The 15266-nt window shown below is 37.6% G+C and overlaps 1 protein-coding gene across 1 annotated transcript in view; it reads left to right on the forward strand.

Moving 5' to 3' along the window:
* The window catches only part of LOC104944730 (brain-specific angiogenesis inhibitor 3-like), a gene marked incomplete at its 3' end in the record, with an annotated part of 51943 nt that overhangs the window by 3163 nt on the left and 33514 nt on the right, over positions 1–15266 (forward strand). The gene's annotated exons all lie outside the window — the stretch shown is intronic.

A 15266-nucleotide genomic window follows, 5' to 3' on the forward strand; every position in this document is an offset into this window, starting at 1 on the left:
GTGTCAACTTCAAAAACAAAGCTGCCAGAGGAGTTGGGTGTAGTAATGACCACAGCAGCACAAATCAAACCACCAACAGGGGGTCTTTTTTTTGGTTGGACTGAGTTCAAAATGCACTATCATTGCTGTGAATTTAAAATGGCTGTTTTTTCTACACATCAGTACAGAGTTAAAATGGCTGCAAATCTAAATACACCATTTTTAATGTGTTATACATTTATGTCAGTTGTCATCTTTACAAAGACCAACAGTTGCCAATATGGACGCATCATTGGTTTTATTGGCTTATGGGACATGGAGCGACGGAGGCAGCAGCATCAGGTTGGATAACATTGCTCATGCAATGCAACATTGATTTTGGTGCTTTATCAAATCTGATATATTTAAATATATTTTGAAATAAAAGAGAAGTGGTATTTTCAGAAGCTGCTCTATTATATAGTGATGCTAATTGTCCAGTGTTGCCATAGCGCAATGCAACGTGTTTATATGTTGGAATTCAGCGATAATTAACATCAAGTCGAGTGCTTAGAGTAAAAAAAAAAATGTTTTCAGCAGACCAGCTTGCAGATATAATTATGCATGTGCACAAGTGCATACATAAAACCCCTAGACATCCATATGTAGACATCTGAATGAAGATTTAATATTAAATGATAATGTTAAGGTTATAATGATTCTGTTCATTAGTGTCACAGTGTAGCAGGGGGGAGTGTTTTGTAGTTAACATACTGTGTAGGCCTTTGAATTGCAAAGGGAGCCCCTCTCGACACCTAGCTGCTTGCGTATTAACAGATAGCAGAGGAAAAACCCCAGAGGAATATGCTGCATACTTCAGAGGTGAGGTGCATTTCACCGTGAGACTTAAAGGAGGGGCATTCATCACGGCACACTGAACCAAAAATAATGAGTCAACCTTTAGATTTTGGGGAGGAAAAATAATGATAGCAGAAATGTTATGGAGTTATCTCCCTTGTGGCTCTCACCAAAATAACAGTTGCTATAATAGCTCCCTTGAGAACAGGTGGCAGTTTTCTAATCAAGAAGAACATGTGAACATCGATTTTAGGAGTTCAGCCGTTTGGTTGACTCTTCCTGACTGTTACACTACATTTTTAGACAGGTTCTTGAATGACATTCGTACAGGATGTTTTTCTAAAAAATATTTTACTAAGAGGTACAGGTATTTTAAATACTCAAGTTACTCTGCATATTTCTAAATGATTTATTAAGGGGCTTGCCTCCATCAAATCAGATGATAAACTCATTTTCAGAGTACCGTGCACCCACCCTTTCACTATAGCCCTTAAGCAACAATGCATACAATTTCTAATTCAATCTAGCATTACAACTCACCCTGCAGTTAACAGCATCATAACGTATGACTCAGCTGGGTGTTTTTGGTGAATTATTTAATCATTTTATGAATCTCACGTTGAAATGAAATACAACTGACTAGGAAGCATTATGCTTATTTCCATAGATTTGTTTTGCTCCAACATAACATTTGACATTTTTTTTCTATCAGCATGTTAATAACGGCTTAAGAGCACAGCTTATTTTTTTTTCCCTCAGAAGATTTTCCACTAGCATCTATTTATAGGGCCGGTTGATGGGAGGTTTGAATAAATCCGTTTTCATCTGGATAACGGGGAGATCACCACTGGGTTTAAAAGAGCACTGTGTCTCCCGTGGCATCACAGCGACAGACTGGGTGTTCCTGATGAAGAATAAAGCATTACAAACAGTCGACAAGGGCTCCATTTCATAAAATTGCTTGTCTTTGATCTTCTCAGTTCCTGGTAGAGGACGGCTTCAGAGCACATCAAAGAAAAGCAGGGCTAGAGGTTGTGTACTCCAGCCATGCCACTGAAATGCCCCTTCAGTGTTTCCCTGAGGACAACATAATTTTAAAGGTTAAAGCTCCTAACTATTTGAGATGATTATGCAGACAAAGAACAGACCTCATTCTTTGATATGTGACATTTTGGAAACCAAAGAGTCACCTACTAGTCACTACTAGGATGACTCATTTATGCAGTCTTATTTTTGTCACATTCACACGTTTCAGGAATATAATTGTAAAAAAGAATCGAAAGGATACAACACAGATTGAATTTGATGTCTATTCTCTTTTCTTTGTGTTTTGTGTTTGCGTGGTTTTCCTCCCACATCCCACGCATGCAAGTCAAGTGGGCTGCTGTCTAAGATACTGAAGGTGAATGAGAGACAGTCTACGTTAGCTCTCTGATGCCATGCTAATGTGACTGGGCTCTTTTTGGCTTTTAATCCAATGAATGATCAGATAAACTCAAGCTAGAGGGAATTGTTTTGTATTTTTTATAAGTAAAAGCTATCAGCTGTCACATATGTAAATGTCCCTGCTGAATTTATACTGAAAAATATATCAAATGCATGAAGAGGCTGCAGATAGCAACTACAACCAGACATATTCGACTTTTAAATTCCCCTTCCCTGTGCAATCCGGTGCAGATGCCTGTGTTTACATGTAAGCTCAAAATCCGCATATTCACAATGCAATTTTCAAATCATCCACAAATTGAACTTGGCTCCAGGAGATAAACAACAAATGACGCATTGTCTTGTTTTGTGGCTCAGCATACTGGAATGTCCTCGGCTGCAGGAAAGTGTCTCAGTTTATTTTAGTTTGGTTGGAAATTGAACGTTTTCAAGGATCAGGGTTGAGGAGTGTCATGGCTTGGGAGGACTCAGCTTTGTTGCATGCCCTCCGAGCTTGGATCTTATTGTAACTAAAATTAAAAAAGCAGTGAAAATATTGACTAAATAGATCAAAATCAATACCGTATTTCCAAGAACCACCCAATTAAAACCCAAACTATATTGCAATGTTAAATAACAAATAGAAATGTGTTAAAATGAATGGAAATTGATTTCTGTTCTAGTTTTAAGCTTTCGTCGGCATTAATTTCTGTCAACTATCATGACCTTGGATTACACATATTAAACCTGACATTCCAGGAGATGGCGCTCTTCTGGCCATTGCTAATCAATGAATCACTGTTGTTTTTCCTCATGCTGTCTTGAAGAATTAAACTATAATAATTTATGGTAAATTGTAGAAGATAGAATGCAATTCAACCAAGCTACTCAGTGGAAATCTAATGTTAATAAACTGGGGCCAGGATGACATCATGGGGGGAGTTTTTTGTTATTATTGTAGTAAAAAAGTACTTTAATGGATTTCTCATAAATAAAAAAATGATCAGTTTATCACCATTTTCCAACAGTGTATGTTCTATATGTAGCTAGATACTTAAAGGTGGGGTATGTAATTTATTTCAGAAACACTTTTTGTTATATTCCATGGAATGCTCTTAACATCCAGATAGCAATAAATATATTAAATGCTTTGACGATAAATACATAAAAAAATTTCATCTGTGGAAGCCGTAGTACTGTAAAAAGAACGTCCCGGCTAAAATAACTGGATGGCCTACCTGCCTGTCAGCCTTCCATCTGTGCACAAACTGATCTCGTGCCCTCATTGGTCATGTGCGCGTTCGTGTGCGTTGGAGGAGGGGCTCTGTAAGGAAGTGGCAGATTTTTTCTGGTAGTGTATTTTCAAATTCTAGCGCACTCGAGCTAGTTTCGCCAAAATTACATACCCCACCTTTAACTCAGATATTTTACGTTAAAAAAAGTGAAAGGGAAATTTGAGTCAATTAAAATAAAATAAAACAAATAAAAAATATAAACTATTATAGTCAAGTACACCTTTCTGTTCTCTAATAATGTTGCTGAAAAGCCAATGCACCAAGTAATTCCTTTAAAGTAAAACGTGCAATTATTTTTCACTCAAACCCTATTTAAATTCTATCAGATATTTCAGTTTGTGTAACTACACCCATCTCTGCCCCGACTTTCCATTTCTGTGTTGTCATTGACGTATACTGTAATCGTGGGTAAAGATGATAAATGTGACAGTGGCAGCTAGATGCTTTCTGGAGATAAGGCTTCATAATTAGTTTCAAACCCGATTATGCTACAAAGAACTGGAGCTCATATGCATGCAAAATATTCAAATAAATATTTTATGAGTCCACAAAGTAGGCCTCTAAATTCATTGTTAGTACAAGAAGAAGGTTAGCATTGACTGTGACATCACGGATTTACAGAGTCCCCATATTCAGTTTTCTTCTTGATAGAAACACCAATTGACACATTGGTGTTACTGTATATTCTAAAAATCCTTGCTTTGTTTGACAAGGGGGATTCAAGTCAACCGTTACTGAACGTACAAAGAGGGAAAGGAATTGAACAACTACCAAAGGTTTTCATCAAATCTAACGTATCCACTCAAAGAATAAACGCTGATGCTTATTTGTGCAGTTGCAGATGCTTATTTGATCATTGCGGTATCTGACGGCACAGAGCGTGTGCCATGTGGCAAATGGCAATAGGATTTTACTGGCAAATGAAAGGTGTGTGAAGCGTTCTAATGCACTGTCACCCGCCAAAGTCCTGAGCACTGCAGCGGCTCAGCCTAGCTGCCTCACATAGAGGTCTTTTATTCACTTTGGATCTCAGTCAAGTCACTCAGTAGTCACACTGCATTATGCTCACCCCCATTGTTCAGTACACTTGGAGGCCATTTTAGTTCCAATTCAGTGGAGGAGGGCGCTCAGTTCAACAGCACACAATCTGTTTAATCTTAGACATGCTTTATTTGTCTTTAACTTTAGTAAATAATCCTAAATAGCCCATGTCCCAATTCTCCCTAAAACCCTCTGAACCTACTGTAAATAATGTTGCCGTGAATTTTTAAGAAACAGCATTTTATTGCTGGTGTTGTAGCTCTACCTGTGTTCTTTTTTTATGTAATAAAATACAGCTGTGTTGAGATGGAAATAGTAAAGAAAGAAATTAAGGTCAACACATGTTGCCTTAAAAAATTGAGGACATTGCAGGGTGGGGAACGTTCAAATTAGTTTCATGCAGCGATCAACTACAAAGCTTTTGGTCGATTCCAGTCAATTTTGAGAAACATATAAAGAAAAATGAGGTCAAACATTCCACCAAAACCTAACTGCCGGATCTCAGAAATGGAAGTGAAGGAAGTCATGGTCAAAAATACATATATAAACTGTGTCTTCAAATGGCCAAAGACACGGTTTCTTGGTGTAAAAATTCATGAGGCTTGGAGGTAACTCCTAAATCATTTAACGCAGTGATACAAAACCACAAAAACTGTTGCAAGTTTAAAATTCTGCTAAAACCACTTACACTGTCACACATGGAGGCAAATGGGCTCTTTGGAAACACAAAAGTCTCTGTTTTCCAACCATTATATATTTATGATATGATAAAGTATATGGCCAACCACATGAGGCCTGGCATGGTTTCTTAATTTTGCACAGCAAGTGAAAGGATTAAAAGGTAAAAATCACAAGTGGCAATCTCTAGGAAGTGACATCCATAAATGGATCTGCATAACGTTTTTTTCCGCCTAATGTCATAAATGCCGCCAAAGAGAACAAAAACATTTTTCATTTGAGCAACTTCGAATCAAAATCGATGACAGTTGTGTATCTGCCTCACTGTCAATCAAATATGATCAATCCACATCACGCTATTGCAGCTGATATAATACTTAGTACGAGACACAACATGTAATTCAGATGAAATCATCTCAGTGTTACAATATGTAGTGAGCCTGCTTAACATGTTTAGGAGAGGTAAAACTGCTGGAGTCTCCATAAGAAAGCTTTTCAAATGTCTCTACTTCTTTTTTACGTTAAAGCTGTGACATTTCAAAAAGTCAAAAGTTGCATTTAAATAGAAATTGCACATATGGTTGTGTAAAATGAGTATGTATTTATGCATGAGGAATAGCTGGTTCTGTTCTTAGGTTGTACAGTACAATATATTGTAGCAATAGACATTGGCTCAAATTGAAAATTATTCTGGGTATGTTGCTCATTCAATTTAGCTTCAGCTTTGATGCTAACAATGTTAACCTGGCAGTGGGGATGGGGGGGTGATCAGCTGTGCATACTGTGGTTCATTTGACATGGATTTGTGCTGCTGTGTTTCAGCAGCATGGCAATTACAAGTCAGAGTGAGACCCACTATATCCACTATACCCAGAATGTGTACTGCAACAGCCTCCGAATAATTAAAGGCTTGTGTTGTCACAGCTTTACTGCGGAGAGGGTGTTGTAATGAAATGCAGTACGCCCGGAAGAAAATCTAAAATACTATTTTGAGAAGTGTGGACATGATTCATGGTTTCTAGGTAGCATAACACAGGAAGATTATTGCTGGCTACATATACTGAAAAATCACTGCATGATAACCTTTTAAGCTTAAATGTTCCAAAGTTGCTAAAATGCTTACAGTAGCATTGCCTTTAAAGCAAAAATAATTACTTTAGTATTCACCTGAATCTAAAAAAGGGAAAATTCCATAACTGTTATTAGTTTAATTCAGTTAAAGTTAAAAAAAAAGTAACTCAACAATTCAGAAATAAATGGCTCCTGTGAGTGTTATACCATTAGTTATTATACATTGCGTAAAACATTATTCAAAAAATAACTATATGTAGTAATTATTGTTATTGAATATATACAATAATTGCAGTAAAGGTAAAAAGTGCAATTTGCTTTCTGAACTACAAAGTCAGATTAAATGGATTTAAGTAAAGTACCTTAGACGTCTTCTTAAAGTACTTGATTAATTCATTAATAGCATTATAGCCTTTCAGTTGAAATGAAATATCACAGCAAAGTGCCTTTAAAATACCCAGAAAGGTCCAACCAGTGCATCAACCACAAGTGCACCTCCATCGTTTCTGCTGTGTCATGTTGGTGACAAATCCACCTCTTTAACTCTACTGTTTACAATAAATACAATTGTAGTAAAACCGGCGAAAAGCAGTTGTTGCCCATAATAACGTCATATTACAGTTGACATCGTAATCAGAGTAATGGGTTACGTAATATAGTATCTAATTCTCTGATGTGAAGCAGCCACTCCTCTTCTAAATTGTGGAGCGGCACCAGTAAAATCCTGCTTAAGCAATGAGGAAGTATGCGTGACGGGTTTATCAGCGTGGATACTCCACCTATGTGCATGTTTATGAAGGCAGATTTGTGAGCCAGTATATGTGCGCTGCAACAGCTCCCACAACTATTCAAGAGTTCCTCCTGAACAATGCAGCAGATTCCCCTGTTTAACACTCAATCCCTTTGTCAACTCTTCAGCTTTTACCATTCAATAAAAAGAACATAAAGCAACAAACCTTAACTGCCAATGATTGTAGATAAAAGTGTTGAAATGAGGCTGGTTCGATACACAGTTTAAAGGTTCAACATTACAAAAGAAAAGTGAATTTGTATTTGAGTATATCATCTTTTTAATTCAAATTGTCTCTCACTGTGCATACTTATACATTATTTACTTTTACATCTGAAACATACTTATTGCATGTGGTCTTGTGAGATTCAATGCAAAAAGAAAATGCTTGGCGTAATAAATAATTTGCAATGTTTAAGTCTTATGTAAAGCGTGTTATCCTATAGCTAAATATGTAGCACACGGGTGCTGCATATACTTTTCCATGATGGTCTTTGTCAAGACAGTATGATAATGTTTCATCCCTACAAAAGCAAAGTGTACTTATCATGAAACTTTTCCATGTGTAATTGCGTGTCTTGCTTTGACATCAGAGCACCCAGTCCCTATTTTGCAATCAAATTATGTATGAGTTAAAGATAAGTGAACCTTGTAAATCAAAGGAGCAGGCATCGTTGTGCTCTTGTTTCCTTTGACTTCAAAAAGCGTTTCTATAGGAATGCAAACACTACACGTAATGAGTCTCTGTAGATGAAGAAGAGTGTCTCATCTTCCTATTATACAAATTAGATTTGTTCACTGCCATCATATGCATAATTCAGTAGTAACCATCATATCTGATTTTCTGCCATGAAAAATATTCCTGCAATCTCATTCAGGAGAAAAGAGGGAACACCATGGGTCCATTGTATCAAACCAGAACTGACTGTGAAATGAAGGTTTGGTATCTTTGCAGCTATTCGTCTCTTTGTAAAAAATACAATTGGACAAGTACAAAAGTGATTCTCATGTGACACATTCATTTGGAAAACAAAATCCTTCAGAGTGGGCTCAGCAAGAGGGATATTCATCCTTTTAAGAAAACATGAACATTCACACGAGTTACAGCTTTGCTCCACAGTTCTGAAGCGAGGGCGAGTCTTTGAAGCTCTTATGGGTGGATAAACACTGTCAGATGTCTAGAACATTTATTGTCATTCTGGAAATAGGCTAAAAACATCATATATTCAAACTTTTGTGTGGGCTTGCTTAATGTTGTAAATGTTATAAAGCCCTTGTTATGCGGTGCCAGATATGTAAATGTAAATTATGCGCTGCGTTCAGCCTCTCAGTAGCATGTTCCTGCATTTCAACGCAGTTAGTTTTGGCCTGTCATTGGATGGCTATTTCAGCCCACAGAGGAGAGGCATTTGCATAAACATCCACCCACAAACCTGGCAAATGAGTCTGTCGCTCAGAGATACGGTCTATGTGGTAAAGTGGAGGCAAAATCCTGTTTTACTCTCATGGGGTTTTTCTCAGTGGCAGCCCCTCTGCACAGTATGGCAAGTGTCTTCATGTAGCTGTAATGGATGCTGCCTTTAAACTTACATGATCTAGGGCAGCATACACACTTACATAATGAGTGTCACATAGTAATATCATGTCCTATGTACATATTCCACATGGAATTAAGAAGAAAAACTGAAACGATAGAATCTACATATTGTGTCAAATATAACCATCTATTACAGATCAAGTGCAGTTTAATGGAGGTGCATTTAACTCAACTCACGTATGTTTTTCTTTATTCCAGATTGTTCAATAAAGACATAAAACTGTCCTCCTGAGACTAATTTGTCAGGATCAGGAAACTCCAAGTGTACCATAGGCACCCTTTACTTATTTTATAGAATAGTCACTTGTCACTGATGTGGTCTGTTGCCTTGGTGGGGTTCTTCATCTCTACTGGATATTGCTTTAGTCTGCTGAAGGCTGGTCTGACTACGGCCAGCCACTTAACATAGCTACACACTACTAAGCCCTTACTATAGCAACCAGTGCAAATGGGTTAACAATGCCTGAACATACAATTCCTAATCAATCTCTCACAAATAGCATTGTGGACAGTTCATCTTTAAATTGGATATCAGAAACAAATTGGATCTTACAGCTGTCTGGGTATGGTCTTTTTGCCAGAAAGCTTTTATCAGCTGTCTTTGGTATTCCCGCCGTGATTGTCAGGGCCTACCCATGCCATGACGTTCCCATCTCATCTTACAATATTTGGTCATAACCATAGGCAATTAAAAGTCCTTGAATCAGTTTAAGGGATGATTGTGCTCATGAGAGTCTGCAGCCCTGCTAGCGGCTGTACTCAGGCTTTGCACTAAATGGTAACCCTAAAAATGGCCATGCTGATATTTGCAGGTCATGCTTACCAGGTTAACTTCTTAGTAAAGCCTGGTAGCATGCTATCATTTCTCATTTACTGTATATCTTAAAATGAAGCATAGCTGGGCTGATGGGAATGTCAGATATTTTCAAATGGGACAGATGAAAAGCCAAGGGATCACACAAGTCATTTGTAATCCATTCTCTATAGACCTTGAATATCTGTAACAAATGTCAAATTATTCCAGCCTGTTACTTTTTTGATATAATTCACTCAAAACCAAGAATTCCATTTAATCCAATGACATATTTGCCAACAGAGCCACACTGCTAGCATAGCTAAAAAGGACAGTTGAAGTTATGTGTCGGAAACAAAAAAACGACTTTGTAGGTTGGGAAAAGATTGCTGTGGTTAACTGGCATCTTCCTCTTTTGCTTTATTTTTTAGATAACTGCTCCTTTTCAACTGCAACAAAAAAAAACAACCTCTGGTGTCATTTGACCCGAGAGGGCACTTTTCCCTGTTTTCCAAGATTCTCTTTTGGATCTCCAAAGTAACCAAATGATGAACAACTATTTCTGCCAAATGACTTAGAAACATGTTATTTCTCTATTTGAGAATTCAACTTTCAAAAACATCCTCTTCCTTTATATAATATGTATTTATTTATTCACAGTGTCCTTGAAGTTTAAATGCCGTATCAGTCCAAGATCTCTTTAAACCGTATAATGAGAAAATCCCACTCAATCAAATTTCGAGAAGGTCTACTGAAGAGAGTTCTATCCATTCAGCTAATACAGACACAGATCAGATGGTTAGATGCCCTATGCAGCATCGTATTAAAGAGAAAGAGCTTCAGAGCACAGGGGCCATAATAACATATGACAGATAAATCAGAAGCACTTGGGAGATGGCTTTGGATTACTGGATCAATACCACAGCTATAGTCTGGACTTCCTAGACCTGCACTGTTTTAGCAGAACCTCCGTAAAAGCTTTTTGTTTTTCCTCAGACGCTGCTAGATTGTTGTTTTTGTTTTAGTACAAAAAACAGGCTACAATGTACTTGAGAAATAAAGGCAAACATGACATGAAGTTGTACAAAAACATCGCCCACATCTGAAATCACCGTATTATGTCTCAGAGCTTCTGATAAAAACAAGAGGCTCACACTGAGTATTTCAAGCTTTCTACTGTAAAACACAAATCTTTTCTTCGTGATAATTCATAAACAGTGACAACAGTTGTACATTTTTCTGCTGACTGGTTAATGTTCTCCCTTTGCTGCAGTGATGTAAAGGTGTCCTGAGGGTGCGTTCAGTACATTGTGACATCCCTGTGAGCGGCCATTACAGGAGCAACAGAGCATGATCGACCTCTGATGGCATAACGTTTTACCTTTACCATTTGACAGAGGTGTTCTGTAATTGCATTCCTTATATGGAACATGCAAATGAAAAAAAAAAAAAAATGACCCAAAAGCTTGAATATATAGCGATGATCTTTTTTTTTTACACCTCCGGATTGAGGCTTTCACAGCTGACAGAGTTTGTTCTTTATTACAGTTTGAATGTATCAATGTATGACTGCAAGAGGTCAACCCAGCAGAGCAAGGATCAGCAGGCCTCCCTCAATGATGGAGAGGTCCATCTCAGTGTGAGGCAAAGTGTTCATTACTGGTAACTGAAGCCCTGCTGTGGCCTTAGCCTGCACCATGTCATCTCTGCACTGTCAGCTGGTTATTTGAATTTCAACTATGACGTGGGGCAAGGCAAAGCTGACATATGAAGAGCAGCAGTAATTGTAAATGTTCTGCAAATGTCATCCATACTATGTAAACTACAAGGGAACATATTGTTTTAAACAATGTTTTCCTTAGACAAATCCCAGCATTATTAAAAAATGTATTAATACATGCGAGTAGACTATGAACAAAAGCATATACAGTAAGGCGTTTGAAGGGATAAAGAACTAATAGTACATTAACTTTCACCATTACAGCATTTATATTGAATATTAAAACCTTCTAGCGCATGTTTTACTCCTACAAACATTATCAGTATGTTTAATGACATTACATATGATTTATTATTATTATTAATATTTGTGTTGAATATATATACATATTAATAAGATTTTTTTTTAATATGCCCTCTGTTTGATCATCTCTTGGAAAATCAAAGCATAATTTTTGTAAGATCTTAGATTATTTTCGACATCCACAGTTTTTGCTGTCTCCTGGGTAGTTTCTGCCACTCACAGTTTGAAGCAAATCAATTATGGCTGCGTGATAAATACTGTGTGCACTTCTGTTGTCTGTTTAGTCTTTCATTTGGTGCATTCAAAGGCACCTTTGTTTGCAAAGGAAACATTAATAGATCATTTCTATGTCTGAGGCAGTTTTACAACCCTTTGATTCTGTCTCTTTGAAACGCATCTATGAAAAGAGGTCATGAACACAGCTGCTTGGTGTATGCGTATTTTATCAAGCTAATGAATATAGAGCAACTGGCACTGAAGTGATAATGTAGAAAATAATCACTGTGATTGTTAGCTCGCCGCTGACCAGGATATGGTTTCTGTCACTAATCATAAACAACTCTTGCAATTCTAGTTCATTTTGACTGTGCATTAAAATTACCTTGCCATCGTCTCTACTTGTACTATGCCGTTGTGCCCACTTTAACATTCAACTCACGTTCATAATTGTGCAAGTGACAGACTTTACAAATATTACATTTGTATCGTAAAATAATACAGTAATATAAAAAGCATTCAAGTTTCATTTGGTTTTATCCTAGCTTTATTAATAAATGACTTCATTCGTTTTCATGTCGAATACAATTGGTTATTTTATTAAGTTGCTCTCAAAAGCTTAATCTACATCTTTTTTGACTGTATAATATTTTCTGTCTTTTGTTATTACAAGAGTGTGTCTAAATGTGTGTGTGCAAATATATCAAAGAACACCAGTATCCATGGAAACTATTACTGCAAATGGATAATGCATTCAGAGTCAGTGGTGTCGTACTGTAGAGTCTCTTTAATCATTTTCAAACTGTTCCACATTTTCCGTACACATACCAGCGCGCTCATAATAAAGCAAAAGCTGCCTCTACGGTGAATATAAAGGTGACCCTGCAGTTATGTCAAAATATGTTTGAAGTGCAAATTGACTTTGCAGAAGGCTCTTTATGAGAATAACAGACTTATTGTACAACTCAAAGTGTACATTTAGATGTAGGGATGTAGGAAGACAATATGAACATAAACTCTTTCAGCCCATGTCAGGCCATAACAAATATCATATAGTACCGAATGTTGTTAAGCCTTGCTACATAGAAAACAGAGCGGAACACAAATTCAATTTTCCTCGAGGCAAACCTCCAACGCTTCAATTTAAAACTCCCTTGCCAAAATAATCTTTTGTTTATATGCTTTGGGTCGTATTGTGAACTAATTCTCAGTTTTTGTTTTCGGGTATATTTCAACATGTCATGTAGAAAATGTGATTGAGGGAAAGATTGAGGGGTGGTACTTGCTGGTGTACATGTACATTAGTGGTGCTGTTTATGTCTAGCAGGGGTTTGACCTGACTTCTTCAACCCGATTAAAAAAATACAGCAAAATTCCCAATAGAAGCCAAAGTCCTTAGATGCATGAGCAACCAACATGATTAGTCCCATTATAAGCCATAATTGTGGACGGATTGGCAAAGCAACTTATTTGGCAAAGCTTATTTATGTCAACACAAATTGAGGAAAGATTGCTCTATATTAAAATGCTCTATGAAATCAGGGTTAGGCTATCCCTAACCCTACTAAACTTTCAGCCTTAATGACTATTTATATGAACAGATATCTGTATTTCCCATCAATCAGCAATATGTTCTAAATGATGGGTATCATGCATTCCCTTAAACAATATAATTCAATGTATGTATCATTTTCCTTTGGAAACACACATTACAAACAAAAGGGCCATTTTTACAACAAAGTGCCCATTTACTTTTATAGCGTGTATAACCATAAGCCCAAAAGATGTGTGACATTACAGTTAGTGCTGCTGCAGGGCTACTCAACGATAATAGAGGCATTTCAGGTTTCTTTAGGCGCAAACACCTGGACCCGCTCCGTGGATTTACCGTTCAATGGGCACATTTATATGAAAATGTGTATACCCTCCAGCACTTTCACGCAGCGAACGAAAGCTATCATTTAGGAGGTGCGTTGGAGCTTTGAGATCCTCCAGTTAAAGAGCTCTGCTCCTCAGACCATCTTGCCTAACCATCAGCTCAGCGGTGTCCAAAAGCCCAACTGTTGTGATGTTGTCTCAACAGTTAGTGAAGTGCCATAATTGCAGCTTTCTTCTCTGATGTGAGGTGACAATTAGAGGAACGGGGCGAAAGAAGAGGATTAGCTGTGAGAGTGAGAGAATACTTTGCCATTTGGCAGAGTGAACGCACACATACTGAATTGCTTGGGAGAAAAAAATCAAAGGATTTTGCAAACGTTGTTCTTTGTGGGTGTCAAGAGATGCAGCGTTCGAGTCGCTCCAGATAGGCGCTAAAGCCTGAATATATTTTCTTTCTAACGCAGAGGCGTATTGCGTTGCCTTTTGTTTTCTACTTTCACTTTGAAGATTACAGACTTCGCCTTAGCTTTGCGACTGTAAAGAAAGAGTAATCGACAGAGTTAAGGTCAGTGTTGTCTCCTATCTTTGACCCAAGAGACCAATAAAGAATAGTGACTGAAGATGTTGATTTTGTTATCTGTGTCCTGAGCAGACTGTGGCATTACAGTACAATAAGACTCATAGGTCAGGGTCAGTGAGTGGATGCAGAGATTGCTCATCTTCATGTCAGCGCTTATCACAGGGGCATGTTATGAAGTGTCTATGTCTTCTTGTCCCTTCTATGGTACGTCTCAATCCATGAGCCCTTACTGTTTAGTCCATCATGGGAATTTCACCCTCTGTTTCCCATTACAGACTCTTCCCTCCACTCTGCTGTGCACTTAATAATGTGCACATCTTACAGAAAGCTGATTGGAAATCTTTCTTAAAGAAATTAACCGTGACATTTGTTGCTGGCACAGCAGTAAAAAGTGGACAACAGATGTTAATGAGTTACAGATTATTGGTGGGTGTATTCCCACAGCAGCAATGCCGGTAAGAGGAAGAAACAGATATGCAAGATTGATCAGGATAAACAGAATATTTAAAGGGCCTGAAACCCTATAGAATAAAAAGACTATGACGAAGATAGACTTGATAAAAACCATTAGTGCAGCCCTACATTTTAGATATGGTGGTCTCAGAGCAATGCATTATTTATTGCAAATAGATGTGGGTGTATGTGTGCATGTTCAAGCACAGAGGCAAACATAGTGAAAAGAGACTTTGATGAATGAAATAATCTACAATTTTACATTTTGAGTTTGAAAGAATGTAATGTGATAAAAGTCCGATATAGGCCACAATAGCCTCCATGGGTCGGGTTTTCCCTTCACTCGCTTCTCTATTGATTGCACTTGCTGAGGTAATGCAGTGATTAAATTACTTCAGTGATGTTCCTTTGGGGGCTGCTGAGCTCAGCAAACGACTTGCAAATGTATTTGACGATTCAGATATTAAGCCAGGAGTTATTTTGACAAAGCAGGCAAGTAGAAGTATGGATGGTATTGGTTCGGATCATTATCAAAGCAGTGATATTGTCGAATGTCGAAAATTGCAGACCTGGCAGTCAACTGGTGAAGGTAATGGTTTAAAATGTAATA

The sequence above is a fragment of the Notothenia coriiceps genome, unplaced genomic scaffold (assembly GCF_000735185.1).
Source record: "Notothenia coriiceps isolate Sejong01 unplaced genomic scaffold, NC01 NC01_scaffold00008711, whole genome shotgun sequence".
NCBI classification, from domain to species: Eukaryota; Metazoa; Chordata; class Actinopteri; order Perciformes; family Nototheniidae; genus Notothenia; species Notothenia coriiceps.